The 12,725-nt window shown below is 34.9% G+C and overlaps 1 protein-coding gene across 5 annotated transcripts in view; it reads right to left on the bottom strand.

The window, feature by feature from the left end:
• Positions 1–11,938, bottom strand: part of cracr2aa (calcium release activated channel regulator 2Aa) — a 61,884-nt gene extending 49,946 nt beyond the window's left edge. The window contains exons 1-2 of one of the 5 annotated variants that reach the window (XM_015353145.2): positions 11,826–11,938; positions 6,233–6,350 (exon numbers count right to left, since the gene is read on the bottom strand). The gene's annotated coding sequence lies outside the window, so the exon portion shown is untranslated. Of the gene's footprint in view, positions 1–6,232; positions 6,351–11,070; positions 11,484–11,825 lie in introns of those variants that run through there. The other 4 variants (XM_015353144.2, XM_015353147.2, XM_069192159.1 and 1 more) reach the window with 4 other exon arrangements.
• Positions 11,939–12,725: the final 787 nt, after the last annotated feature.

The raw sequence follows: 12,725 nt of genomic DNA, 5'->3' as shown, positions 1-12,725 counted from the left end.
CATATTTTTCTTCAAATACAAAAATCCCAAACCAGTGTAAAATACCTATTTATAATTTAAAAATCAGATAATGTAACAGAACACTGTACAACAATCACAACATCATATGGCCCCATGTTCCTTCATTTTAAAGACTGCTTTGCTTAATTAGAAGCAATGTTCCTCTTAAAGGAAAGGCTTTCTTTGAAACGTGGAGGAAGAACAAGGTTATGTAATGCCTGAAAAGGATACATTTGCACATCAATTATCTGAACTCAGAATGCATGTAATAAGCAGAGAGAAGAGACTGGAGATAGTAGATAATAGGGATGAATATTTACTAAGTCCTTAGTGGTGGGGCCATTACTGCACCTTAAAATAAAGTCACTACACCCATTTGGTCAATATACTATACATACAGTAAACCCTAACATCAAGATAATTCCATATTGACTTCATTGACCTTACTCATTTTTAATTTACATTTATGTTTTGTTAATAAATTACTTAAGTTTATATTTTACTTTATTTCTTATCAAAGTTCTTATCATGTGTATTATGAACTATAATGACTACTTTGAAAAAAGCGGTTTTTGTTTTCCCTTTAGGCTAACAAAGCCATTTTTTTGTTCCTGACAATTAAAAGCTTTTTGGTATGTTGTCATGTACAGTATCTATATTTATAGGATTCCTGTATATGAATGCTTTGGCATCTGTGGCATACAAACATTTTTGTAGGTGGCAAAAATGTATTTGCGACCCCCCCTCACAGTCTACTGCAGAAGTGCTAGTTTGTGAAGGTGCCCAATAAAGGAGAATGAATATTTGTTATGAATATTTGAGCATAGCTCAATTAAAATATTGAAAAATGCATGACTGGAAAATGCTTGAAACTCATTCTTACAATTTGCTCAAATTTATGCTACAAATAAAACAGAAGTTGCTTATTTACAGCTTTAAAATGCAATATAAATTAGACAAAAATGTATCATTAAGTACAACAATTATTTAAACAGTTAAATTCAGGTTAAGAACTTACTGTGTTTACTTTTGAACTGGTACATTATCAGAATTGCAGAATAATCAATTAAGCTTTAGTTTAATCAATCTGGAAATGTATGACTTGAAAAAGCTAAAATCTTTTCAAAGAAGTTAGAAAGGAATCATTATGCATTTGAATTACCGAACAAAAGGTCTAAAATAGAACACGGATCCTTGTGAAGGTTTTTTTTTTTAAGTGTGTGTCTCGCAATTACTCTAGAATTAAAAAGAATCATTGCCGCAGTGCACTGAGATTTTCTTCCTTATCGTGCAATTATCACATAAATAAAAACAGCAGCAAACAATGATCAAATTTTATTAAAATCACATTCTAATGCATTTCGTAAAATCAAATCTTAATGTTGTCGTCTGATAAAGCTGATCAATGGGTTACAAATTAAAAACAGCTTTATGGTGAATTGAACGATCTTTTCTAAGACTGTAAATGCTGGAAAAGTTATAAAAGGATGATGACTATCAACTGAACTTTTAAATAATGTTGACTAAAGAAAAATTTATTCTAAACACAGTACAAGAGAATTCCTCACCTACCGGAACAGATGGGGGGGGTCTTTGAAAACTACAAATATTTTTGTTTGTTTTTTAGGGAAGACATTTTTAGCATTTCAACCAATTTTAATTCAGATACAGAAAACCCTACACCCATTTTGTTTCACGTGAGCAGACAGAAGGAATGTGAATGTTAATTAAAGACACTGCCAAACTACTTCCTTTTTGTATTTCTGAACAATGTTTTGCAGCCGTCAGTGGTAAAAGCAAGGGAAATTGAGAAAGAAGCATGACATCTAACTTTTTAACTTACTGCTTAAAATGTAACATTTGTAATTCTTGCTCTCTTTTCCACAAAACCTTCAAAATTAAATTAGTTTTTAAATACAATCTTGTCAGGAATGCTACATTTTTAAACTGAAGGATGAATGCCGCATTTCACTTAACATCTTTCAAAAAACATGGAAATGGACCTGGTCTTTGTTTTCTTTGTTATAGTAAATGTGACATGCAATGATCAGTATTCATGTGTGCCGTTTGCATTATCTGTTCAGTATTCTATTTGGCTTGTTACACTTCCTGTTTGATTTTAAATTTAACAACACCTTGTTAGCATAATTATTTTAAAAATCAAATTGAATTGAACATTTGTACAGTTTTTATTAAAAATGCATACAACTGTTTTGCTTTATCTTGGCAAGACAGAATAGATAAACCCGGTATTCATTGCTCAGCCACTGCTTTCCTAAATATTATATTAATATATTTAACTTATCGATCAAAAGTACATTCTAAAATGTGTCAAATTTGGCCAGAATGTCACAATAAGGTTTATTTATCACGACAGGTTTATCACCAGGTTACTATTAAACTATGCTCTTCTCTCAAAATGTAATTATGTGAATTATTATTATAATGAATTATTTCTCAATAGTGTTATTGTAAGTGTGCTAAAAATGGCCAAAATACTAGTATTGAGTCTGACAAAAACTAAAACTAAACAAAACAGAGGACTTTTCACTGCAGAAATACACATTATACTTTATGTGTGTCTCTTGAATTCCTGTTTCTGCCTTAAACAGCTAATAAAGCCCCAACTCCGTTTCAGAGGAGCATGCATTTCAATATCACAGACACAAAAATTAAAAAGGTCCAAATATCCAAAGAAAAAAAGAACCTGAAAATGACTAGATTTTGTCTTGGTTGACAACTGATGAAATGTAGCCTATAGTACATTGTCGGACTAAGATAATTAGAATAGCTGAAATACTTAAAATAATGCACTTTGAAAAACTGTATAGCTGTGTAGACATTAAACTTTCTTAAGTGCTCTTTCTGCAAATTAATGTGCAATAAATACACTAAGCAAGTATGGCACAGATTTGTTTCCAATGGTAGCCACACACACTGTTGATCAATTTTAATTAGCCTGGTGCATTTACCTTTATGTCTGTTCAATATAATGTCAATCCCCCCGCTACAAAAGTACTGTATTTTGTTTTTCTAATAAGTTTGGAAATGTGTTGCCATTCAAATTGATAATTGTCTTTTGATGGTCAGTTTACAAAATACAGTATGTACAACACTGACAAACAAACTGTTCAAATAACTCCCATAGCAGAACATATTAAAGATGCATACTTATTTGCTCAACTCGATTGTACATTTACCTTTCATGCAGGGTGGGGTTTATAGCCAGCCAGTTACCTTACAAATGTTCTAGCAAACAAATGTTAATAGTCTCTGAGCAAAGCAGATCTTTTTCTAAGTGACTAAGAGGGAAATGCAGAGCAGGAGACTTTTCTCTAGAAACTCTACAACCAATCGAACAATTAAAAGAAATATTAATGAAAGGACTGTGAAGGCATTCTAAAATGTTGTCCAATACATGCATTTGCACAGGCTGTTAGAATATTGTTAAATCCCTGGCTTCACTTAAGAAAATCTAGTAGAGGCAAACAAAAAGCATCCACTCTTGAGCACTGCTGGGCTACCAAACTGCCCAGAGTGACCACAATTCAAAAGCTAATCATGTTTCAACACAGAGCATAGAATAATTATTCCAGCTCTCTCAAACTACTAATGAATTGCTAGTAAAGAAATAAGACATGTTGTGAGATCATCTCCCTTTAGAATACCATCTACTCTACCATCATTGATTTTGTACCTTTCCTATAATCTTTTATAAAGGTCAAGATTCCATTACTTTAAATATTTCTGCATGGTTAATCTAGGATTAACTACTGTTGACCGGCTGTACCTAAACTACAGCAATCTGCCTGCCATGTCTACGTCTTTCGACATTGTAAATATTGACTCAAAACCACAAACTGACTATTCATCTGGGCTACTCTGTGCAATGGCATGGAAGGTTGGCCTAAACTGTCTGCCTATCTGTCTATTAAGTGAGTCACTCCAAGCAGATGACATCCTGTACTGTAATGGCAACCACCACATGTAGAGGTGTGGTGCTTTTAAACTTTGCCCATGTCCTGAGGTTTGTAAGGTAGCAGCATTCCTTTATTTTGGTTTTTAGAGATGGATGCCTCCTTGTATAGATAAACAAGTCATATTCAAATGTACTGTATGAACTGAACCAAAAAATCTCAGACTGTCTGTCATGTTCAAAGTTCTTACATTAATGGTTGTAAAGGAATTTTTCTTTGAATCATACATTTTAAGCTGTTTTACTTAATAGTACTTTAGTCTTAAGTCTTTTTAATGTATTTTTAAATTTAAATTGTTTCTTTAAAGTATTTTTAAAATTTAAGTGATTTAAGAAAACCAGATAAAATCCCTACCTAAACTCTGAATGATTTAATTTTTAAAAACTTTCAAAAGATTTAGGAAATGTTCCTATTTGTGTTACAAGCTGCTTGAGTTGTTAGGCTATTTCTACACTGTTATCCAATGCTTAACTTAATCTGTATTACTTTTGGTTATGTTCCTGGAATGTCATAATTAACCTAAATCCTGCTCCTGTGACTGACCAGTGGTGGGAACTAGGCTTAAACCCCAGGAAACTGTGTCAGAGTAAATGAATAAATTGGGTTGGATAGAGATTTATACAACAAAAAAAGAACATATAATACTCCTTAAAATTCAATTCGGGATTTTTTCATCTTGGAAGCTCTTTTTTTTTAAAGCATGAATTTCACTGAGTTTTTCTTCATCTCAAACAGAGTCCCTTATTTTTTAAGAAACATTACTTCCAACAAATATTTGAAGCATTTGAAGATAATCTAAAATGAAGATACTTTTCAAAAAGTTCTTGAAGCATATCGTTTGGCCTACATTCAATTATACCTAAACCACTAAGCAGACCCAGAGTGATTCAGTATTTGCTATAAAGAGGCATACAAACTTTTTAAAAATAACTGTCCATCATAAGGATGGTTCATCTTCCTGTTCTTCAGGAAGTTCCTAAAATACTAAAGTCTAAATATCTCAGTCTAATTACAGTAAATCCATCACCTTTAAGAGTGGCTTACACTATGAACCCATTAAAAAACAATTACATAACATGTACCTCACTATGCAGTGAATTTGAGACCTCTCCCACATCTGTATCCAGGTCTCAGTCATTATGCTATGACTATTACAACACAAAAGAGCCAAAAAGGTGCTCAGTGCGAATACTGTACAGTATGTCACACAGCTTCCATTATTCAGAAGTCAGATCAATTTTTAGTCAAGATGCTGCCATTCTTATACTGTTATACTGTGCCAGCAGTTCTTTGTAATGCAGCTCAGAGATTTGTTTTTGTAATATCTTTGGGGAAAAAACAACAATAACTTTAACCATAACATCTCTCATGTAATAGTAACTCTCCAGGAAGCTAACTGATGTAAAAGATGTGACACAAGAAAAGTCACAGGAACAGATACAAATCAACTCACTCAGGAGGAGTTAAACTGTTGCTTACTCGTGGCTCAACCAAAGTTCCTCTTTTGTGGATTCACTGCAATGGTGAGTTAGATACAGAAAAAATAGTAGATTTATGTACTGTACTGTATTTAAGTCCCTTTCTTTCAAAGCATATGACTTTTGTAAAAATGCACAGGAGGTACCTGTGTGGTTATCTTGTTAAAAACAGCTGTAGTTTGAAATGAACCACTAGAAGTTAAAAAAAACAACTTAGAAATGTAATTCTGAACTGCAGTGGTTTAAGGATTAATATCTGAAAGGTCTTTGCATCTGTAATTCCACTTTCATTTTCCTACATTTCCTAAAAATAGTTTTGCTTTCAATATACTGACAGCTAATTCTGTAATTAAAGGAGTAACAGACAAAAATCATGCAACAATGAAAAAATGCTTATAATTACAATCGGTAGTGAAGACAGCTGTCTTTCAAGTACAGGAGATTTTCTTCATATACAGTACACAGTCAACATCACTTTAGTGTATATCTTATATGGGTATATAGAATTATATACTGTATCCAACTTAACTGCACTGAATTTTGCAAGGCAAAATGTTTAATTGTCTTTGTCTGCATGTACTGTGAGGCTCATAAAAACACAAATAATTTCTTTTAAACAAGAAAAGGACTATCATCTACCAAAGAAGTGTGAGGTGTTAAAATTAGCACAGCAAAATATTAAGATACAAAAAATATTACTGTATTGTGGTGCAGTTTTCTTAAGAGTGAATTTCCTTTTAATTACTGGGACTAAGCATGATAATTCTGGACTCGTACCTCAGAGGATATTGGTGCAAGACCCTGCTGCAGACGCTGTGTTTGTCTCAAGGGTTCATTACTCCAGTCCACACAGATGTACAGTATAAGTAGGGACCAGTACTCCTGGGGGTATTCCCTGCAAAGCACCAGCATCTCATTCAGGGACATATTCACAGCCCACTTTACACTATGGAAACCAGGATGAGCTCTTACATGGCAGACCACTCTACTCTGGTATGGAATTTTACCTTTACCTTCTAAGGTGACTAAGAAGAATCTAAAACTGTAAGATACTTTTTGTCCCCCTTTTCAACCCTATGTTCATACATTTTGGACAAAATGAAAAAAAAAGCCTGGTATACATGCTGTGTGTTATTATGTACGTATATCTTAGATACATGATCCCAATACCTTTAATTTGATCTGAAAGCTGTTCATTGGCCCCAAATCTTCATGTTTGACTTCTTTCTGATACCAACACAGCCTTTCTAATACACAAAACCTCCTTTCATTTATATTTTTGAAAATTGTGTCTCTTATTACATTTGATGTGCTCAATCCTTCAGCCCTTGCATTTTTAACTCTGACTTGACTCTGTTTGAAGTTAGATGAAAGTAGCACTTGACATTGTGGTGTTTCATCTCCCATGACCATAGACATGAAAGTATTTTATTAATATGAAAAGCAAGTTAGAAAACATTGGTTTACATCTAATACTTACTGCTACTAAATTCTGCATGTCCTACCAGAACGTGATTAACTTCAGTTTAGTCTGACTTTTGTGTGAGGATACACTCTTTAAATGCACTGCAGAAACTGTGCACTTGAGGTATAACATTCATGTAGTTTAAACACTATGAAAATAAACAAAGTTTAGCTCAATTACTTTGTTTCTACCCATACAATGGATTAGTTCTTGGTGGGCACACACTGCAGTCCTGTCAGTCAGAAAGCAGGACAGCCATTAATTGAAGACCATATTTGAGACAGAAATCACTTAATCAAAAATGATCAAAAAAAAAATCAGAAATTACAGCAACAACAAGATTTGATCACTTATACACCACTCTCACCATTAACACTTTCTGCTGCAACTATCACGTCTTTTGTGCAATAAGACACTTTTATGGAGATCAAAAAACACTACTGCAGTCCTTTGCCAGTCCGTTGCAACTACTGTTATCTGTTCCTATCCCGCGGCTGGCAGAGGAATCCTACTCCGTTGGGCCCCTGAGCAAGGCCCTTAACCCCAACTGCTCCAGGGGCACGGTATTGTAAATGGTTGACCCTGCGCTCTGACCCCAAACTTCTCTTCCTGTCTGTGTGTCTCATGGAGTGATAAGATAGATCACTTTTTTTTGTCTCATCTATCATATGATACCACAGATCTCTTTCTACATTACCATTCTTCAAAAGAAAACAAATTTGTAATGCATCTTATGATCTAACAAGGTAAACAAAAACATCTGGCTCTCCTTGCTGTTGTAAATGCTGTTCATTGTTTTCTAATTTGACTTGTTTTGAAATGCAATAATCATTTGTTCACAAACAAGCACTAGAGTATGTTTCACCGACATTCAAATTACTGCATTTACACGAAACTAGAGATACACATTCCAGTTCCAATATTCCTCAGAGCTTCAAGTTAAATTCTGGATGGATACATTGTTGGGGTGTCAGTGCTTAAGAATTTACGGGGTATACAAAAAGACAAATGACTAATACAAGAAATTGTATATGGACAATAAAGTGATCTTATCTTATCTGCACTGCTGATGCAACTAATTAAACTTTGTCCCCTGATAAATGGAGAGTCTCTTAAATTTAAGAGGTCAGAGATCAAATACATAGATTTAGAATTGTGGACAAACTTGCAAAGAACTTAAGATAGTGATATACATTTTATATATAGGCTACAGACATTTTGATGTGCTGTTTAGTTGTTTAGGACACAGACGTACATTTAAACTGCAAAATCAAGTGACACCTGAAGAAGGCTCCACGGCCGAAACGTTGTGTTCTCTTTCTTCTTTTTTTCAGCATGGAATAAACCGTAATAGGCCGTAATTTATACGCATGCTGACGCAGCTACCTACCTGAAATATTTATAGAATGCACCCTATTTTAATTGAACTACTCATTCAGTAGTTCAGTGCGGTGGCTCTGTGGCTAAGGATCTGCGCCTGTGGCTGAAAGGTTGCCCGTTCGTACCCTGCAACCGGCAGAGGAATCCTACTCTGTTGGGCCCCTGAGCAAGGCCCTTAACCCCAACTGCTCCAGGGGTGCTGTATAAATGGGTGACCCTGCGCTCTGACCCCAAGCTTCTATCCGTGTCTCATGGAGAGCAAGTTGGGATATGTGAAAAGACAAATTCCTAATACAAAAAAAAATTGTATATGGCCAATAAAGTGATCTTATCTTCTCTCCTCAACATCTAGTTGGGGCCTTTTACCTGTCTAGTTTGGATTATTAGAACTCTTATATCACCTTTACTCTTTGACAAATTTGCCTCTTCATCTGACTTCAAACTGTGCTGCTCAATTTGATTCCTTTGTTTTATATCTAACATATATTCATCTGCTTCAAAAGCTCTAGTCTTCCAATATCTGCATGCATCGTTTCAAGATTCTTATGAACAATTCTCTCTCCATTAATTTGTACCCCGCCAATCTATTTCCTTTCCCTATATTCCTTCTTCCTCCCTATATTCCTTCCACTCCTACACACCTAGTCCTACCTTATCTTTGCAGTCTTATCTCATTCCCACTCTCTATTAACTTAACAAACGAGTTATCCACAGACATCAGGACTAAACCACCCCTGATGACCTTTCAGCACCAAAATACAGTAGAACTCATCTCCTCCGTCTATACCTGCGATTCTCATATTTTGTCTACAGTATATTGATACCTACAGTACAACTTTCTCCCATGAATTCTTAAGCCACAGTTAAGAATCTAAGTCACTACTTTTTTTTTTCTTGTTGCACAGTGTAACATTTATATTTGATCAAGAAATTATTTTACTGCATAAGTTAGGATTATTTTATAATGAGGCACTTTGTATAAAAGTGTCTGCTAAATGGATCAAATAAAACCATGTCCTGATTTGTTATGGATTAAGCCTAATAAGAACATAAGAAAGGTTGAATGACTGGCTCTTGTTTGTAGCCTTGTTCATTTAAGTGTTAAAACCTTATATTAGAGACAGGAAAATATAAACCCTACCTAAATCTCACTTTAGGCGTCTTTTCTTGATTTAACAAATTATTTACCCATATAGAAGAAAAAAAAACAAGCAAAATATTTTTGCTGAATATACTGAAATATCCAATTAAGCAGATTCACCATCATGCATTTTTATAACTGAAGGTTATTTTAAGAGTATCGACAGTTTTTACATCCGCACATACAGCAAATGAAACAATGTTCATTCGATTCTTTCACATGCAGCCTTATCAGTCCAAGCTAACTGAATAGAATATTACCACAGAATCTGCATTCAACAAAAAGCTCACAGAGGAAGTGGTAGTGGTGGTAAGGTACACTTGTCCGATCATATTATAGTGACCTGGAAAAAATGAAGCAGGTCCTTTACAGTACATTTAATCTCAAACATGCAAGATAGGAAAACAGTCTGATAATGGGAAAATTGTTCTATTTCAGCACACCTGTCGTATTGTAGCTGAAGACTGAATCTCTGCGTCTGCCATCATCCACATAACTACTGGTAGTCATTAAATCAAGTGGACTGTTATTTTCTAAAACAAAAATTGAACTGTAAGTTACTTCATGTCTTTTAAAACCAATAATCTGTTTTTAGACACCTGAAGAGGAAGATCTATGTTTTTTTTTTTTACACCTGAATATGTCCACGTGAAGAGGACTCACCCATGATTTTTAACAAATATACAGTATACAAAGAAGCACTGAAACAACACAGGCTATTGGTTCGAAAACCCACTTGTAATTATAAAGTCACTCTATACATTTTAGTAATTGACAGCAGTCCTGTGTGATGACAGCATTCTGGTATACACAGAAACTTTTTACATCAAATTATTTTTCACACACTGATTAGACTACTCTAACTCCTCTTTTTTTGTGCGTAGACATCAGTTTACACACTAATACGTATGGCCGAATATACTGTATTAAGGAAACTATAATTTTCTATAGATAGTGATACAGTACATGTCTAAGAACATCAAGAATCAGATGCGAAATTTGCAGTCTACAAAAGACTGACATAACATTTGTTTCACTGAAATCATGGAACATAACTTATGCCAAAAGCAACAGAAGACACATCCTTAGGAAAAATACAATCCTCACAGATAAATATTACTTTCCTGAAAGGTCCAGTGTATTTTCCACATTAAAAGCAGATTTATACTAACATCAGTATTTGAATGTGTTTTTTTATATTTTTGACTAGTGGCAAGATTCTCTCCACGTGGTGTTCAATATGTTCATTTTTAGAAAATAGACTATTTCTAAATAGATGAAAAGCAATACCTTTTCCCACCGTATTCCAAACTTAAAGTAGGAAGTACACTTTTGTACCTTCAATATACCATCTGCTTTCTATTTCAGAACTGCTGCCGAGTCTTTAAATTTTACTAAAAAACGTCATTATTGTTCAGCGTTAAAGAATAATTTTAAAACTATATTGAGGAATTCAGCTTTCAAACAACACACTTTAAATTTTAACAAACTTCCTGTTAAAACATTTCAATGGACTTGTGCTCAGCTGGTAGTACTCTAATAGATTGCACATGCGCAGACAAATACAAATTCGTTTTCATGTATACTGCAGAAGTTAAAAACTTAAGTTATTGAGAAAACATTTCTTACCTTTACTTCGATTTTGCGGTATAAAAATCATTCTTTCAGCAAGCGAAATAAAACCGTTCTACAGTCTTGCATGCGCAATTTTAGTCTCCTAACCTTGCAGGTGTCTTGAAAGTCGGTTGTTACGAATCGCCGTCATTGCTTTCTCAAACTTATTCTGTATCTCTCTGTAAACAGGTGGAAAGCAAACACTACAACTCCAGCCAGTCCTCAGAAAAGTGCAGGTTGGGTGACTCGAGGGTGGGACTTAAGAGCAGTACAGCGAGTGCCGTGTTGCCACAGTGACGCTGTACTTAAGTTGAACAAAGTAATCGTTCTGGTCTGGGTACCAAGAGTACGCTGTTCAGTGATCAATGATACGTGTTCAGTCTCCACGGTTCTGCTCTGTGAACAAAAGGAGGTAAACCACAAGGGGTAAGATGACAAAGCAGCACGCTGTGGCTGAAACCACGTAGCACAGTGAACACGAATGCTTTGCAAAGTTATGCGGCGTCCCTTGGAGTTTTGGTAGCTAGCTAGTCAGAAACTGCTACCGGCTATACTTGTACCACGGTTTCAACAAATGCCTGATGTCTGAGTAAAAATTTCTCAGTAGATGTTCCTGAATGATACAAATTAAACGCTACAGTCCAGACGTCAAAGATACAGTAATTAGAGTTAATGCAACAAATATGCAGATGTGTTCACTTACCTGTAGTAGGAAAATAGGAACTACTAATTCTTCTTGAATTTTTTTTAAATTAATTGCTTACACTTACACAGCACTTTTCTGGACACTCCACTCAAAGCACTTTGCAGGTAATGGTGAGTCCCCTCCACCACCACCAATGTGCACTATCCACCCAGATGATGCTACAGCAGCCATAGTGCGCCAGAATGCTCACCACACATCAGCTATTTAGTGGGGAGGAGAACAGACTAATGAAGCCAATTTATAGATTAAAGGCCATGATTGGTAAAGGTCAGGGGGAAATTTGGCCAGGACACCAAGGACAACACCCCTACTGTTTTCGAGAAATGCCCTGGGATTTTTAATGACCACAGAGAGTCATGACCTTGGTTTTACGTCTCATCTGAATGACGGTACCTTTTTACAGTATAGTGTACATGTCACAAGTTTAGCAACCTTTAAAAGAACATTTTCTCTCAATTAAAAACTTGACCAAACTCACAATGAGCAGTTTGTCTTGTAGGCCTTTTATCAGTTAACTTAATTTTTCTTCCCAACTGTATTGAGAAATACCATAGGCTTCAGTATATTTTGTAGGAAACCTTTTATTTAGGATAAAATTATTTTCCTTGTATTTTTCAAGGAAGTTACATTATTCATATTATAATATTAGAAAGATGGACTAGGGAGAAACAGAATGTGCAATTACCATCACCCCCAGTCATCAATAATATGATGATTAGTGTTAGATGAACATGTGTGTGGCAGAGTTAACTTTGTTTCAAACAACAAACTTTCAGAAATGAGTCAGATTTGAAGACCATTATGGTTCAATTTCCTGTTTGCTTGTGGCAAAATATACATACTGAATTCATAGTATTTCATAATACAGTACGTGTATCATATATCTACAGTACATATCAAACATGTTGCAAAGTTGTAAAGCAGTATCAGTACGTCAGGAAACCCTCAAAAACACAGGTCCTGC

The sequence above is a fragment of the Lepisosteus oculatus genome, chromosome 7 (assembly GCF_040954835.1).
Source record: "Lepisosteus oculatus isolate fLepOcu1 chromosome 7, fLepOcu1.hap2, whole genome shotgun sequence".
NCBI lineage: Eukaryota > Metazoa > Chordata > Actinopteri > Semionotiformes > Lepisosteidae > Lepisosteus > Lepisosteus oculatus.
Note: the sequence above shows the minus strand (reverse complement) of the source record. Positions and strands in the feature narration are given on the sequence as shown.